The following is an 11,079-nucleotide window of genomic DNA, read 5'->3' on the forward strand; positions in this document are numbered from 1 at the left end:
TTCTGTAATTAAAACTTAACTAATTGTAGAAGCCAGTGGCTCCTTAGACATTCTATTTAGTCTGTAGCCCTGCATTAGTTGTGCCTGTTATTGCTCAGAGTTAAAAAAAAAAAAAATGTAATAAAGGATTTGTATTTTACTTCTCTATTTTATTGTTTTCATAGTAAGATGTCTTTGACGTCTTTAACCACTGTTTGCTATCACAGGACTGCCAAAACAGTCTAACCTCTTCACAGTGTATTGCCTCATCTTCCCCTCATAAACCTTCTTGTTTTGACTCTTTGTGCCCGGATTGTATAATGGCTCCTCTTCAGTTACTGATAGACTTCTTTCCCGCCTTTTAGCTCTCTTCCCATCAGCCTCTCAGCAGGTCTCTTTCTTAGATCCACCTGTCTGTGTGCCGAGCTCTGCGGAAAGCACTAACATATTCCCTTTGTTAGCCGTGCCTCCTACACAATTTGTTTCCGCTTGGATGACCTTGACTGCTCCAATCCCAAAATAGACCCTGCACACAGGTGTTTTTTTATCGATTCCTCAAGACTGAATTATCGCATGCAGGTTTTCTTTCTATAAATGGAAGATCTGAATCTTACACTATCAACCCTCTCCTGCCAAGTCAAAGCAATCTGTCGTTTGGCATTCAGCTTTGCAGATTACTTGTTGCTATGTGAAAGTTTGGCTGAAGGGTTTATGTTTGGAAAGTCGTCACATCTCTGGAATAGATTTTCTGTCCATTTGGTTTGTACTATAAATACTGCATTTATAGGCCTATTTATTGAGAAGGCAAACATTTAGTTGATGTCCACAATGAAACAGTGGTTGCATTGACAGACATGACAACTCAATTTTGTGTTCCTGGCCTGAGTAATTAAGGTAAATGATTCAGTCTGTGAACAAACCTGACAGCCTCATGTCTAAGCTTATATGATTCCCAAGGCTTTATTTTAATTTAAACATTGGTTTAGTGTAATGCGTTATAAGTTAGCTCACTAGGTAGAGCATGGTGCTAGCAACACCAAGGTCATGGTTTTGATTCCCAGGGAACTTATAAAATGTGTCCTATCAGTAGGGTTGCCAACCGTCCGGTATTAGCCGGGACGTCCCTTATTTTGGGCCTAATTGATTTGTCCCGTACGTGAATTCCCTTGTCCCATTTTTTGACTGCTACACTGATCTATCCACTGACTGATACAACAGCAGCAGTGCTGATCACTTGAGAATGATCACCGATACCTGTCATCATCCAATCACAGCCCCCCTCACGCAGAATACGTTAAGTAAATCAGAAATCGTCAACATAAAGGCTGAGGAACCCTCTGACGGCTAGTCGCTCCCGCCTCAGAGCAAGCGGTGCTCGTGCTAACGCCAATTCCGTCCGTGTTTTGACTTCAGTAAATCAGTTTTGGTGAATACAAACAACGTGATTATTTTTCATGAGTCCAACATCCCGCCGCGCAAGAGACGTGATCAGTAAGGGAAGTCGTCTTTCACTATTGTAATGTTGTTAAATAGAGAAAAACATTTTATATTTAAGTAACTAATAGCATAATTCTTAACCTTGGACCTTATTCTTGAAACACAAAATGACCAATAAAAAGGTGTCAAGCATCAAAAGCAGCCCATATTAAATCTATAAGCTGTCTTTAATTGAAAAATAATATAATATAGGTGTGTGTGTGTATACACGGTCACTCACCCCCCACTTAAGGTGATTGTCCCGTATTTTCATTTTCTGAAGTTGGCAACCCTACCAAACAATGAGCAACAGGACATTTCATTGGCAGGTTAGCATCTATTTGTTCTGTCTGGGTAGTCCAATTCACAATGAGATCTCAATGGTGCAAATAAAAAAATGAATATCAAAAAATACCTAGAATATAGCAGACTGGTTTCAGAGGGTTTTTGACCACTTCTTTAGCTGGTAAGACTAGGAGACCAGCTGACTGACCAGCTAAAACCAGCTTGGCCAGGCTGAGAGACCAGCTTGACCAGCTCAGCCAGGCTGGCAGACCAGCTAAAATCAGCTAAGACCAGCTGGTTTTAGGTGTGTTCTTTTTCAGCAGGGATACTTATATTAAATACTTACATTAATAGCTAACATATGCAATCAGCTATACCCTTATGAAAATTAGCCATGGTTTTACTACAAATAAAACCAAAAAACATGATTACTATGTTAAACACAAATTAACCATGGTTTTGCTACACTAACCAACCATAGTTTAACCATGGCAGTAAAACTGTGGTTATACAAATTGTAATTAATACGCAAAAAAACATGGTTACTACACTTTTACTACAATAAAACCATGGTTAAATTTTATAAGGGTGGAAGTCAGTTTAAAAAATACATAGCCAATGTATAAAATTAACAGTGAGTGCTAGCAAGCTGCTAACAGGGTAGAAATGATCAAGTAATACACTGCGATATGAAGTCAAGAAGGATGTGCTAACAAGCTAATAACCAAGCAAAGCAGAAATTTAGATACATAACATAAAATCAACAACAGATATGCTAGCAATCTGCAAAAAGAGCAGAGCAAGATTGAAAAATAGTTCGCTAACATGAAATAAACAACAGAAGTGCTATAGCAAACTGCTGACAGAGCAAAAGAGGTCTACTTAGCTAACTATAACTATAGAAGTGCTAGCAAGTTGCTAACAGAAAATCTGATTGAAAGATACATAGCTAATAAATGAAATCAACAATGAGTGCTAGCAAGCTGATAAGTAATATCTAAATTTGACATCAATATTAGATGTGCTAGCAACCTTCTAACAGAGCTGAGTAGATCAATATACACTAACATATGAAATTAACTATTAGTAAATAGCTAGTAGACTGAAAACATTGAGTAAAACTGTTAATATATGAAATCCAGAATAGAAGTGCTGACAAGCTTCCTGAGTGTTTGCTAATCTCCAATACGTCTATAGGACATTTCCTATCAGATGTCAAATAGATGTTTAGATGTCTTTAAGATGTTTATGATTTAGAATGTATGTAAAAATGAGATCTTAAAGACGTCTATCAGATGTTTTTGCACAGCAGATGCTTTCCAGATGAAGCGAACTTTAGCAGACATCTAACAGACGTACGTGTGCTATATGGGCTGATAACCAAGCAAAGCAGATTGAAATATAGTTAACAAAAAAAATAACAACAAATGTGCAAATGTGCAAGCTGCTAACAGAACAAAGTAGATCAAAAATACCTAACAATACAAAAATATAAGTACTAGGAAGTTACCCTTATGAAAATGAACCATGGTTTTATTAGAGGAAAAAGTGCAGTAACCATATAGTTTTTTTGACGGATTGATTACCATTTGTATACCACAGTTTCACTACAAATACCATAGTTAAACTATGGATAGAGGTTAGCAAAACCATGTTTAATTTGTGGTTACCATGGTTTAACTGCAATAACCATAGTTTTTTGTTTTTATTTGTAGTAAAACCATGGTTAATTTTCGTATGGGTAATTACATGGAGTAACAGGTGAGCTAATACAGTATATAAATATTTAGATTATTTTAACAAGCAGAAATAAATGTGCTTTTCTGAGCAAAATGACATTTGTTTGAAATGCACAAGGTGGATTTAGAGGGGACTTGGGTATGAGATGGATGCCGCATGATATCTCTAGTAGACCACGGGGATGGAGCATCAGTCTCTGAGGACGCGGCTGGCTACTGGGCCACAGGCTCGCTCTCCTCATCCTCAAGAAATAACTTGCCTACTGTCGTGCCATCTCTTAGTGTGAATTGAGTCTATGTGTTGCCAGTGGTTATAGATGCTATCAGTCAAGCACCACACATGCCTATACCTGCGCTCTGACGCCGGCAGCCAATCTATATTCCGCTGGAATGTCGAGAGCATGTGTTAGCTGACAAACAAATAAAGCCAACAGTCGGTTTGATGGGGAGGAGACGAGAAAATTAGAATTTGAACGAAGTTTGACAATAATTCCCACGCTTGACGTATTAGCAGAAAGATGGTTCTCACTTCAAAGGTCTGAGATGGAATTAAATATCCACCCCACTGAGTTTTTGTCACCGTTTCTCTGTAAAGCCGCAGTGATTTCACATCTCTCTCTGGCAGGTCTTTGATATTAATGCAGGTGTTTTTTTTCCATGCGAGAGGAGGTATTTTTCTTCCATTATTACTCTCTCCATTGAAGAGCGGTACAGTCAGAGAAATTCAATTTTCCTGATACAAGGCTGTCCTTCACTGTGTTGACATTTCCAAGAGGCAACTTAAAATTGAGATCTTCATTTAGCAACTACCTGACTGACCCAGACTCATTCACACGGTTGTTAATCTGAGGGAAATAAAAGGTTTCATAAAAACCATTGCTGCTTAAAAGTCAATTGCTTAATCTGTAAATAGTGTTAATAACCCGACCTCTGGCAATTAGTCTCATTGTTTAAAAACCCTTTCACAGTCAGGTGTTGCTTTCACACACAGATATTTCCGCTTTCTCTGATTTATGAATTCTAGTCGGTAAGTAACAGTAATTTTTTTATAATACTTAATTAAAGTGGCCGTTAAATAACAGCTCTCCTGCTGTATTTTTCAAGCATAATCACATTGGTGCATTTCGCTTTGAAAGACCGACTTGGCAGAATATTACAGTCTATAGCATCTGTGGATGCAAAAGCACAGTTCACTCCTTTTGTTTCTAATGTAGAGCCATAAAACATCTTTTTATGCTCTTGAATTCAGGAGGCTGTGTGAAGAGAATCAAAGCACAGACATTTTAATATAATTTATGGAAACGCGTATTACCGTCTTGGTTCTCACCCAGGGTTAATTTGACTGTGGGAGCTTTTGTGTGTGAGTAAATAGTTTCCATATGTTTCTCCAGATGATAGTAATGTTGTTGCCCTCTGCTGGTGTAATAGATAATTAGCTCTGTCAAAATGACCTCTCAATGCTAGGAATAATATATGCCTCAACAGGAGAAAATAACAACTGTGTTTCTCTGGAAGGACTTTGGCTGTGCAATTTTTAAAGGGATAGTTCACCTTCAGTTGTTGGTCCCCATTGACTTGCATAGTTTTTTTATTTCCATACTATGGAAGTCAAAGGGCACCAGCAACTGAAGGTGAACTATCCCTTTAAGTTGTTTATTTTTTGTCTTTCTTCATAGGCTGTACAATTGTTCTACCACTTCAAGTTGTTTTCCCCTTTTTGTCTGTAAGTAAAGCGACTTTACACTCTAAAAAATGCTGGGTTGTTTCAACCCAACTTTGGGTCAAATATGGACTAACCCAACTTTTGGGTTAAAAATTTAATGTTAAAATTTAACCCAACGGTTGGGTTAGTCCATATTTGACCCAAAATTGGGTTGAAACAACCCAGCATTTTTTAGAGTGTAAGGTTCACTCAACAACCCAACACATTTCTGAACAGGATGGCCCCTCGATACTCTGACTGTTGACAGATGTTGCATGTTTTGTTCGACATCTTTAACTCTGTGGCACACATGTCAGCGCGCTCTTGCAGAAAGGCTTCTCTTTGAAAATGACATCTGCGCAGGCCACAGAGGTGACCATAGGCCAGGGGTTATGTCCTGCAGGCATCTCCCTGCTGTTAATTTCAAACTGTGGCTCAGAGGTCCACGGCCTGCAGGACAGAACTGTCGCTTCCAGCCCTGACAGACAGACTGCCATCTGTTTCTTTTATTCCCTCACAGATTACAAATCATATACTCTAACGTGTAGGACATACATTAATACTTTCACCCAAAAATGAAAATATACTCACCCTCAGGCCATCAAAGATGTAGATGAGTTTGTTTCTTCATCAGAACAGATTTGGATAAATTTAGCATTACATCACTTGCTCACCAATGGATCCTCTGCAGTGAACAGGTGCCGTCAGAATGAGAGTCCAGACAGCTGATAAAAACATCACAGTAATCCACAAGTAATATACATTACTCCAATCCATCAATTAATGTTTTGTGAAGCAAAATGCTGTGTGTTTGTAAGAAACAAATCCATCAAGGCATTTTTAACTTCAATCCATTGCTTCTTGCTAGAATTATAGTCCTCTATCCATAATCATGCTTTCTCCAGTGAAAAAGTCATCTGGTCTAAATCAGTGGAGAAATATGCACAGATTAAGCATCATTTACAAGCAAAAACAGTCCAAAAACGTTCTAAACAAATATGTGGGTGAATTTGAATGTGAGAGGACAAAAAAACAGCTTTTCACAAATTTTTGGGTGAACTATTCCTTTAATTCAGAAAGACTGCATTAAATTGAACAAGTGACAATATTACTTTTACATTGTTAAAAAAATCTTTAAATAAATGCTTTCCTTTTAACTTTCTATTCATCAAGGAGTCCAAAAAAAAAAAATGTTTCCACTAACAGTTTCCACAAAAATATTAATTTGACAATTGTTTCTTGAGCACCATAGTGTGTGTGTGTGTGTGTGTGTATATATATATATATATATATATATGTTTGTGCTATTTTGGACAAACAAATTTTAGTAGCAAAATCTCATAAATTATGCAAACTCTTAGCCCTCTAGACATGCTGACTACTTCAATAAACTCTTATTATATTCAGTGTACCTGAATAAATATTCAAATTTATAGCACAAATGCTTTGCATAGATAAATGATTACTAAGAACACAGAACAATGCAGCAGAAATGCAGCATTCAGATGAGGGGAATCAGTGCACACCGGCAGGATGATGAAAAGGAAGCTTCCTACTGTGGTTATTGAAATGCATCACAATCATTTGACATGCAAGAAATCTCCAGGCGGATTTGCTGGCAGGGCTTCTGAGCTGCAACCTTTAGAGACCTTCGAAAAGCAAAATTTCCAGATTTTTGGAACCCAGTTAAAGAATGTTTCTTATGTGTATGGTCTTTTAAATATATGAATTTCCCACCAAAGCATAAGAAGCTATTTAGTTTGTGGCTTATTCTGATTCCCAGTTGTCATTTTGATGCATTTTGTCATGATTTATCTATTCAGATTACAGAAAGACAGTTATAACATCCCCAGAGTTTGTGATACCTTATTTGCTCTTGTCACTTGTCACTGTTTGACATGTAGGAGGACATGCTACATGCAGAATATGTAGGAGGGATAAAAAGGAGATTTTGAGCTGTTATGATACTGAAATGATGTCCTATTTTAACCTCTGCTCAAGGGATTTTCTTTGGCTGATTATCTGTACTCAGCAGAGTGCCGTTAAGTATAATTAACTATGCGTATATCTATATCATTACATAAGTTGCTCACCAATGGATCCTCAGCAGTGAATGGGTGCCGTTAGAATGAGGGTCACAATCCACAAGTATGACTCCAGTCCAGTCCTCAATTAACATCTTGTGAAGTGAAAAGCTGTGTGTTTGTAAGAAACAAATTGATCATTAACATGTTTTTAACTTCAGACTGTTCCTTCTGGCTAAAATACGAGTCCTCTGTAGTAATTTTCAAGCTCAAAAGGGAAATATTTATGACGAATTATAACTGGTTATGATTCATAATAAATATTTAGATTAGATCTTTGAATTAACTGTAGCAGAATCAATATTACCATTACTTGATCTGTCCGTCCACCGAGCAGACAAAATAATCATTTATCAATTCAAAGAAAGATTATTTTCCTGGCCAAAGAAGGATAACTTTCCTCATTTATGCAGTGCTAGCAGTAATTTAACAAATGTAGCAAGGGTTGGAACATTCATTGACTTGAATTGTGAACAGCAAACAGAGGCAATCGATCGTGAATATAAGGGATTTAATAAATGAAACTATATATAACATATAACTAACTAAGCAAAACACATATATACAGAATGAAGGGGGAGATGATAGTGGGGGGGACTGGTTAGAATCTCCTTGATGGCGAGGAACCATTTGGCAATTTAGACCCCCATACAAACGTAAAGTCTCTGACCAGAACTGTAATTTATATGCAAATGTCAAAAGGCTAAAAGGGTCTCTTAAGCCATAAAACCCCAAAGATCATGCATGATTCTACGCAGACGCTACACCTCTATATATAATATTGCTTTCTGCAGTGAAAAAGTCTTGTCTGAATCAGGTGAGAAATGTGCAGAGATCAACTGTTTTACAAGTCTTACACCTTAATGATGGATTGTTTCTTACAAACACACAACTGGAGTCATGTGGATTGTGGATTATTGTGATGTTTTTATCAGCAGTTTGGACTCTTATTCTGACGGCACCCATTCATTGCAGAGGATCCATTAGTGAGCAAGTGACGTAATTCTAAATTTCCCCAAATCTGTTCCGATTACAATACATTTTAGGAGTACTATAACATTATAGATGGCCTTAAAGCTAAAAGACATTTCTTTTTCAATTTTATTTCACTTTAGGTCCAAATTTTTTGTGCAAAAAAAACACCCCCCAAAAACATGGGCTACAATGGACTTGATGTGAACAAGACCTGATATGAACAAGCCATATGTCTGGATAATTTGCATACAATGTTCAGCCGTTTGAAGACATTTCGTGTCCAGCTTGATTCCAATTTGTAAGTAAGAGACATTTCAATATTGAGGTTTTACATGCAAGATCTATCATCCTCAATGTTACAAGTGATGTATTAATCTGCTCCAAAGGCAAGAACGGTTTTAGACCGGGGAGTGTTGTAACATATTTTGTTTCAACGTTTGCATTTTTTTTTCACTACGTATGTCAAATTTGATATAACATTCCCAATATTATTTGCAACACATTACATTATTAAATCATAAACCATACTGTGTGACAACACTTTCTGTTTTCCCCTTCTTGCTTTGTGTAAAAACAGTTAATTTTGGGCCTGATTCAAGACACATGATCACATTTTTTTTTACATGTTTCCATAAGTTTCTGTATTTCTCCTTCCATAATAATGAACCATAATGGACCAAATCTAAAGCAATGGACTTCTTCCAAAGTGCAGTTTTGTCTAAGTCACTTCCTATCATTTCTATTTCACTTTTTCAGATTGAATACTGAACTATACTCATACTTCCCCAGCCCGGTCGCTGTGACACAGCTCACTTATTTTTTTGCCTGTACAATATGGTGCGTTCCCCCTCCCTTGTTCTGGAGCATCCAGACCTGTAGGTTGAGGGGTTATAATGTGTTTTTTCTTTTATTTTGGTGCTGTTCTGCTGATCAGACAGACCCTAAAGAGAAATCCCATTTCAAATGAAATTTAAATGACCCCCCCAAGCTCATAAACAGTGGGTCGCCTGACAGCCTAATTTATAATTCAGCACTGAGCTAGGGGCTTCTGGTTTGATGTTAAGGAAAGGTGGCCTGAGAACGAGTCTTTGCTTCTGATTCTGAAGAACATGAAGACACCGTACATATATATATATGTATATATATATATTACTACAGTTTCAAAGAACTTTTTTTTCTATTTTAATATATTTAATATATTTTAATTATTATATGTGTTATCTGTGTTTGGAAAGCTGAATTTTCAGCATCATTACTCCAGTCTTCTGTGTCACATGATTCTTCAGAAATCATTTTAATATGCTGATTCAGTTATTATCAATTATTATTGGTGCTCAGTTTTTAATGATGGTTGTTGTTATTATCTGTTTTTTCTGCTTTTTTATTTTTGTCGAAACCACAATACATTTTGTTCAGGATTCTTTGATGATTAGAAAGTTCAAAAGAACAGCATTTATTTGAAATATAAAAACTATTAATTTCTTTTGGTTTTTAAAAAATCTTACCCCAACTTTTTAAATGGTAGTGTATTCAATTTTCCACAAAAATATTAAAGGGATAGTTCACCCAAAAATGAAAATTAGCCCATTATTTATTCACCCACAAGCCATCCTAGCCGTATATGACTTCCTTCTTTCAGATGAATCCAATCGGAGTTATATAAAAAATTGACTTTGATCTTCCAAGCTGTTTAATGGCAGTCAGCGGGTGTTGCAGTTCATCAGTCCAAAAGAAGTTAAATAAAACGCATGCATTCGTAATAAAAAGTGCCTCACACGGCTCCGGGGGATGAACAAAGGCCTCCTGTAGGGAATCGATGCGTTTTTGTAAGAAAAATTGTACACGGTTGTACACGGAAGCAGCTGGATGGCAGTTGGACGGAGGATGACGTAAGATGTCTGCGTTGCGCATGCGCCGGTAAGTCTCGTGAAAACCAACGTTTGTTTACAGGAGCAAAGGAAGCAAAGCTTCCTTACTTTAGCAAAGGAAAACCAGTCTCCTCCTGGCTTATATCGAAATTAGGGATGCTCCGATCAGGATTTTTGAGGCCGATTGCTGATCACAGAAAGCAGTATCTGCCGATACCGATCACTGATACCGATCTTTTTATAACCTTCTTTTTATCATTTATACCTATTTATAGTGATACTCCAATCAGGATTTTTAGACATTTATTCAGGGCCTGAATTTCATTTTTGAAAATGAGGGTAATTCCCCTCTTAGGTGACTCTTGTGAGAGGGGAAGCAGCACGGACTGTGCTTTCACACAGGAGTCCGCTACTGATCCGTGGCTGTTTACTACAAACACAACATTTATCCATTATTTTGATTTCAAATCCAAACATTGTTTTACTGCAAACAATGCGCTGTTACTTTAATTCTTCGCTTGCAGTGCAGCAATAGACTCGGTGCTCTGCTGCAGACGCACCGCTCCGGGAATGCACTGCAGGACCACAACCGTGCGCAGTGTTCACGCTTTATTAATCTGTTAACAGCCTTTTTAGCCTTTTTAGAGACTGCCGATCAAACATCCCAACATGATTATCGGCCGATAATGATCGGTAGCCGATCAATCGGAGCACCCTTAATCGAAATCCTCCGACATTCTTCTTTACAAATCCTCGTTTTGTACTTCTAATTCATGACCGTTGTTTTGTTTTGATCTCTCCCCTGTGCTTCCGTGTTCGCCACTTCTGATCGTCACTTCTGATGATGCCAACGTCCTACGTCATCCACCCGGAGCTGCTTCCGTGTACAACAGTGAGCGCAAGCTAGATTAAATTGATTATTACGTTTTAAATATGGTTATTTTTCTTACAAAAACGCATCGATTCGCTAC

This window comes from Sinocyclocheilus rhinocerous, unplaced genomic scaffold, assembly GCF_001515625.1.
Source record: "Sinocyclocheilus rhinocerous isolate Xijiao unplaced genomic scaffold, SAMN03320098_v1.1 scaffold534, whole genome shotgun sequence".
Classification (NCBI taxonomy): domain Eukaryota; kingdom Metazoa; phylum Chordata; class Actinopteri; order Cypriniformes; family Cyprinidae; genus Sinocyclocheilus; species Sinocyclocheilus rhinocerous.